A 7567-nucleotide genomic window follows, 5' to 3' on the forward strand; every position below is an offset into this window, starting at 1 on the left:
TCCCGCCGCGTTCCCGGGGTGGCCCGGTCAGAGCCGGCGGTGCCCGCTGCGCCGCCCCCGCACCCCGCCGGCCGCAGCCGCCATCTTTCGCCGCGCGTGCTGAGGCCCCGGCGCTCGGCGAGCGGGCGGCGAGGTCAACCCCGCCCCGCCCTGACGCGCTTGCGCAGCAGCCGGCAGGCGCTCCCATTGGTTCTCCGCCGCGGCTCATTTGCATGTTGCGGGACAATAACACCGAGCGGCTCCCAGCAGCCCCCGCGGCGGCGGCTGCGGCACGGCGGGGCCGCCCCCCCTCCTCAGCCCCCCCGCCCCTTTCCCCTCAGCGCCACGGTGAAGCGGCCTCAGAGCCCCTCGGCCCCACACGGGGGCATCGGCTGGGGAGACGGTTCCCCTGCTTGCTACGTTTTTTTTACCTGTAATTATTTCAATTATGTTTTCAACACCGGGGCGAGCGAGGCTGCGCCTAACCCAGATACTTGCCCTCCACGCCCATATCGGGCCGCATGTCTCGCGTGCTCCAAATAACTTGAAGGGACTCGGTGGCCGTTTGTACTTTCTGGCTATTAAGGACGGTTATGTGAGTCATACCACACAAAAATTTATTTTTAAAGGACGACTCCTCCTGTTTTCCCCGGCGGGGTGCAGTTAGGGAGAGAGCCAGCTCACGACGGCACGTGATGTTTGTGTGGTTTCTGTGGAAATTCATGAAAGTGCAGAGCATTAATCCATTTTGGGTACGGGACGTGAAATGCCAAACAAAACCCTCACAAGAAGGCCGCAGTATGCAGTCATCACACAAAAACCACTAAAATGATTTTAATTGCAGGTGAGCGTGATACAAAGGCAGCAAGACAGCTTTCGGGTGGCCCCCTGGACAACTTCAAAGACACCGACAACTTCAAGGCATCAACATTTTAAAAAGACCCAATTCCTTATCTTCTGTAGCTCGGTTTTCCACGCTGCTTGCGAGTGTGGAAAATGGCTTGTCCCTTTGGAAGTGCCTAGCAGGTAGCTCTGCACAACGGGTGCAAATTCATTTAATGCCCCCACAGACACCTAAAGAGGCTGCTGCTGCGTTATGTAACCCGAGATATGTAAATAACAAAACAACAGACGGGTGTAAATAAAGCAAAAGTAGGCGTGAAACAACCCCAAGCTGACTCCAGTGAAAGGAAAAGCTCTGCGGCATACTCCATGGACCCAACCCATGGGGAATGTTATTGAAGCACCATCATTATAATAGCGTTAAGAGACAGTAGGCATTTCACTTGCTGTGTATCTTGACAGAGCAATATTCTTCCCCTTTAAACTGCTAAAGGCTTAAGCAACGCATGAAAATTTTCCACCTAAAGCTGAAATTGTACCCAAACTGATTAAAAAATTAATCTGCCCGTTAGAATGGGGAGAAGAAAAGTGCAGGGAACACAAAGAGCAGCTCAGTCCCAGCCTTGGTGAATTAGGAAACTGCGGCACAGCCGACTTTGGCAACATGCTGGAGATAAGGGTGTGCTGCTGCTGCCAAGGCCCATCAGGGTGTGTGAGATGACAAACAGTACTTGCAAGGTAGTTCTCCTCAGCAGCAAACGTTGCTGCCTCACCCCCTCCCATATCTCTAACAGGAAAGGGAAGCACATATTTTCAGGGTTTCCCCCCCAGAGTCATTCCTTCCCTCCCCTCATTCTTCCTCCTCATTGTTCAGGTCCCTTCTAGGGGAAGTCCAGCCTGTCCTAACCCCTTTTTCTTTAAGGCAGCAGATTTTAATACTGCCTGAAGTGCCAGGGTGCCCTGAGGCAGCTCTGCTTAGTGCAAGGTGATCTGTCCTACAGTTGCTGAGCGTGCATTGCTTCTCCACCTGTGACCCCCCGCCACACTTCCAACTAAACCTGAGTTCCCCATGCCTCATCACAGCGTGTTTCCCAGAGCTGGACAGGACGCTCTCCGTACCCTGTTGCCAATCAGCCGTGGCTCGCAGACTGAGAAACTCGGTATGAGCACAAGGCTGTCAAACAGAGTTGGCAGAGCATGACTGTGTGTTATGGTAAGGGCTCCCAAGACAAAGCATACCGTGAGCAGTTCACACTCCTCCATCCCTGGTCACCCTCCCAGGTCTGCCCAGACAACCAAGGAAGACTACATCATTTACGTAATAATTAGTAACCTTTGCTGAACTCTTTCACTCCTGCGTGATGACGCTGTACCCAGATGAAAAATTGCTATTGGTTTTCATTCAGAGGATCACTCGGCTCCTGTAAGACAAAGAACAACCATTTTTAATGAAATAGGACAGACTTAGTTTTCCCCACTGTTCAGTATCAGTCCTGATAGACCTCCTCGTAAATCCCTCCCAGTACATGCCCCGCTGGCTCACTCTGTATTATTCTTGTACCCTGAGGGTCGATATCCTGCCAAGTGATATTTGTTTAAAATTCTCAAATGCACAAATTTGGCACAAAAACTGGGGCAAAGGGCATCCCCCTGGTTACTGCAGCTGGGTGGAATCTTCCCACCTCAAAGTCCAAGATCTATTTACATCAGTTCATTTAAGCTGCAAAACAAAATGAACTCTTCCTGCTAGGCTTGCTCAGACAGACTAATAAATGCAACGGGGAGCACTAAGCAGAAGTGCTGTACAATGTAATCAACTGTTGAAGGCACAAGCAATTGTTCAGCTTGTATTAAGACTGATTCACTTGTAGCTGACGTCAATCCTCCCTCCCTAGTATCTTAGCCTTGGGATTGGAGTATGATAAATATTACCTGTAATGCCATCTGCTGTACAGAGGCAGCCCAGGCTTCTCACTATTTATTTAAGGGCTAATGTTGTGCTAGAACAGAATGCAGTTTATTTCAGCCTGATTTGACTTTGTTTTGACTCTAATTAAAAATGCCTGTCCACTCGAATTTTTAAAGTGATCTGTCAGAGAGCAAAACCAATGTTTGCCCTGAAAAGATGAAGAAGTTCAAGACAGCACAATCAGCATCAAACAGAAAACTAATGTGAAAAGGATGATACCAGACTTCTCCTCATGGGAGAGTCAAGAGAAGATGCACAGTCAGAAGATCACCATCTCAGGATGGGGAACTAGGGTCTCCCAAATCCTCTCTTTCTGAAATCCTGGAGAGCTGATTTATTTTGTGTATCGTTTTCTCCCTCAGTTCCTTTAGAACCTCACCCAAGTCATGCAGCTTCTCTATAAAATACAAGATATTGTAGTTTAATGGTGACTCTGACTTTTGGTCAGTGGTAAAATTGTTTTGAATGGCATCAAGCTGAAAATACATATTTAGATCAAGTAATGCACACACAAAACTGTTTCCTCTTAGGATTTTCTCCTAATTTTAAAAGTTTAAAGTAACAGGAATTATACCACTTCCTAGAGAAGCTCTTTTGTGATTGTAACTCTGTTTAGCATTTTTTTATTACTAAAAATTTCCTAAAACTAAAACCTGAGTGAGTTAAAAGCCTTGTACATGGTGTGTTCAGAAATGGCAGAACACATTCAGCAAACAAATCGCTTGGACACCTCATCCATCATAATTTATGAAGACCATGGTTAAGCTAATTCTACTCTGAGTTAGTTTAAATGTCCAAAAATAAAATTAAACTGTTTAATCAAAAGGATATGTGTCCATGGGCAGAATTTCTGTCATCATCCTGCTGCAGAAAAACATATTGACAAAACTCACTTAGATTTGCATATTCATAGCTATGTTTGGGACAGATATTGATGCACTACTTAAACTCTAGTGTCTTTTGTTCTGAGGAACAGCAGTAATTTTGTACATGTAAAAGTAATTAAATTATTTAAACCTCAAGTAATTTTAAAAGGGAAGGGCTGTGGTGAAAGTTATATAGTTAAAAAATTTAAATTTAACTGAATTATTAAAATAAGCTTGGATGAGAGAAACTGATATATAAGTGGTGCTTTTTGCTTAGTCTTAGCATTTCATAAAAGATATCTATGTTAGTTTTATTTGTGTTTATAATCAGCTACTTCCCCTGGTTTTACTGTACTTGGTGAGACTTAATCCTGTAATGTTTGGATTGCAAATGCCACACTATAATGCTTAAATGCACATCAAAATCTTGCTGCTTAAAATATAATTAAGATAGTAATACAGTCAATCCCTTAACATGTTTTTTAATAGAGAGCAATCTACTGCATCTTAAACTGCTTGAATTTCCATGTTATAGGACCTCCCATATGAGGATCACAGTGCCCTTTTTAATTATTAATTGACTCATGTTGATAGGATAAATTAAAATCTCTGTGATGGAGAACATGCATTATTTATTAATGTCCTGATCTGTCCTACATACTGTGGAGTTTGCTCTTTGGAACCTGCTTCAGAAGTATCACACAAGGGTGTTTTTTGTGGTGGTGGGATTTTTCAAATGACTTCTTATACTTGGCTTTTGTCTTGCCTTCTCTGTATGACAAAGGGGGGAGTTTCTTCTATTTTCTTTGTGTTTCTTTCTTTACAGACGTACTGCATTCTGTTTCTGTGTATGTATTTCTGGGGAGGCTTCATGACTTTATTGAACTATCACATTGTACAGTTAAGGAATTCAGAGTTAGTCACTTAAACATTAATAAAGAGGAAACTGAAGTGACACAACAGCTATGTTCATCCTACTCTTTTACAGCAAGTACTGCAGATGGGTTTAGGTGAACTGTTGGTCTGAGTAAAGCCCTAACTTCTGGAAAAAAAAAAAAAGAAACGGTCACGAGAAGAACAGATTAATTACATTATACTTTGCTATTGAACTGTTGCCCAGTTCTATTTCAATGGTAGATGCAGTAAGAAATAATATCTCCTTATTCATCCAGCTCCTGCCCACATGCATGCCGGGTGCAATCTGTGCGAGTAGCTCGCAGATTTCAGCAAAGCTTCGTTTTCATCTAGGAATCTAGTCCCCTGTGCACCATCAGTTTTGCAAAGTAATTCTGGATGCAAAAAGAATCTATTAAATTTTATTTTCCCTTGTGCATTGTCAACAGCCCTTGTTACTGATTTTAAATGCATCAGAAATGTGTAAACTAACAAGTAGAGGCACTTTAATATCAATTATCTCATCTCATGACACTGCAGTTGAACAAGTGATACAGAAGGCAGAATACGACCAATGATGATAAACAATAAACTAAGCACCACTTGCCCTCCAAGCCTGCAAACTAAATTCCAAGTTTCAAAATTTGCAGGACATCTAGGTAGGAGAAACATCTTCATCCTTGTTAACCGACCATATGTAGTGTCTGGGAGATCAGTCAAGGAAGTTCAGGAAGCCCCTAAGTCAGCTTCACCCAGAGAGATGTCTGATCTCAAACACGTGGCATCGAAGGAGAGCGCAGCCACGTACTCAAACTGCTCCTTCCTGCAGGCTTGCCTATCCCAGCTGGGCCAACCACCACAGCAATCAGAAGTAAAACTCCAAAATCTGTTTTACTTTCCCCCAAGCAAGAGGATGCAGAAACTTCACTCACTTAACAGTGACAAAAGTAAAGACCTTCCCTTGCCTTTTAACAAGCAGGAAAACAAGCCTCCTTTACGTAGGGGACTGTTGCCTGCCTAAGGCCTCCTTCTTCTAACTCTGCCAGCTGTGAACAGGTCCTCAGCCGACTTCTACAGCCTGCACCTATCTGCTTTATTAAGCGGGGCCAAAGACGCTAGAGTTTTCAAAGTAGTGCACCAGTATCTGTCCTGAACATAGCTACGAATACGCAAATCTAAGACAGTAAACTGGCAAAGTCAACACATTTCCCTGCTGTGGAACAATGAAAGGTACTGCTTTTTAAAGATTCCCATGATTTCCTCCAAACATAGGCACTTATTCTCTTCTATGGCTGAAGCCAGTCCTAGTACAGACTTAGTGAGAAACAAAAACGAGTCCTATGATGCTATTTTTATAGTCACTTTTCAAAATGGAAGTGTACTTGAGGTTACTGTTATTCTTCAAGCCTGAAAAAAATCCCCATCACTAGTAACATAATTTAAGAGACCTTACTGAAAGGAAATGCATGAATGTTTCCAACTGAATCAAAATAATCTCAGAAACAGCAATGAAACAAAGAGACTAAACACATCAGTTCTTCCTCCCAGAGGAAGAAGACAGATACAGTAACTTTGGGTTACATTTGTTTTAAGAGAAGGAATGCAGAATGGAGACCCAGGTGAGACTATTATTGCACGTCAGGCACATAGAGGTCTGAGGTGCAATGGAGTACAGTGGATTTTCATCTTCAAGTCACCATATCCTTAGAAGAATGAGGTCTTTCCAAGGAGACGGATGACTCCAGGACTTTGCCACATGATACGGAGCTATTTCAAATCCACCCTAAGTTACCAGCTCTTTGGTAATACCAAATGACCTTGGTAGCCTTGTACTGTGTGAAGCAGACAATAGTCTGTCTTGCATAACTCACCAACACCTTTGTGAATAATTGGCTCTTGTGCAGCAGAGGACAGTGCAAAGAAGTGCCAAAGACGCTGTGTGCACTGTGGAATTACTTCAGTTTTCAATAGGAGAAGCTGGAACATCTCCAATGTACAAAATTTGCATGCTGGCATGAAGTCGTGCTGTTCAGATGTTGTGACTGGCACGGAGAGCAGTCAAGTGTATTAAACATAAAAGACAACGTGCCCTCTCATGATCTTCAAGCTTTTGCCAGCTTCCCTTCAAGACAATAGGAACGAACCTGGTCAGAAAAATAAGAAACACTGTGTAACAATGTACTTGTCAGTTTGATGCATAAACAAATGTTGCAAAGTTGCTTTTGATGAGATAATGCAGAGCACAAACTTCAGCAAGTTCAGTTTTAGAAAATGGTCTTTTGGTTGGAACTGAAGCCTCAATGTTAACGTTTGTAAGATAACCATAAGGAACCGTGATCATTTAGTCACTCTCTAGCTCAGTTTTTCCAAATTAGTATAAAAATACCTGTATATATTGCAAGATTATTAACAAAATTAATTCATGACACACTGAATATTAAGCATGGCATTTTCAAGAGGAGAAGGAAATTGGTAAGATTTTAAAAATTAGTTTAAGAAAAGCAGACTACTAAAAACAAAGTTGCAAAAATACGCTAAACATAGGATTTTATAGCTCACAAGGGGCCATTCCTCACATTTGTTTTTTTCAGGTATGGCCTTCCAGTAGCCTTTTTGCCCAAACCACATTCGTGGCTTACACGTAGGTCACTACACCTTAAACCTTTTCCTATTGCCCTTGGCTCGGTGCTGAGGGCCCGCTGACACCCAGTTCACCGCCATGCTGGGCTGGTTCTGAAGGGCTGGGTGGCACGAGCAGACGCCCGAGACCACCACGATGGCAGCGGTGAGCCAAGCGGTGAGGCGACCGGGGCAGCCTCACAGCAGCCTATGTCCAGCCAAAGGCCCCGTGCGTGGCCTCACCCCAAGTTTTCCTGCGCTGAGGCTGGAGAGAGACGACAACCAGCCACAACCTCCCCTCCCCTCCCCTCCCCTCACCTCCCGCCATGGCGCCTGGGGTGTCCGACCCCCTTCCCATCATGCCCCGCGGCCGCCGCCCCCCTGTTTCCCGTGATGC

General features: G+C 44.3%; 1 long non-coding RNA gene across 3 annotated transcripts; it reads right to left on the reverse strand.

The window, feature by feature from the left end:
- Positions 1-788: 788 nt before the first annotated feature.
- Positions 789-7547, reverse strand: LOC141951364 (uncharacterized). 3 transcript variants are annotated; one of them, XR_012631337.1, is made up of 3 exons: positions 7489-7547; positions 6423-6695; positions 789-2243 (listed from the first exon to the last, which is right to left on the reverse strand). It is a non-coding gene; the product is annotated as an uncharacterized LOC141951364 (long non-coding RNA). The 3 variants fall into 3 exon arrangements; XR_012631338.1 differs by lacking the exon at positions 7489-7547 and adding an exon at positions 7414-7478; XR_012631339.1 differs by lacking the exon at positions 7489-7547 and adding an exon at positions 7128-7385.
- Positions 7548-7567: the final 20 nt, after the last annotated feature.

This window comes from Strix uralensis, chromosome 17, assembly GCF_047716275.1.
Source record: "Strix uralensis isolate ZFMK-TIS-50842 chromosome 17, bStrUra1, whole genome shotgun sequence".
NCBI lineage: Eukaryota > Metazoa > Chordata > Aves > Strigiformes > Strigidae > Strix > Strix uralensis.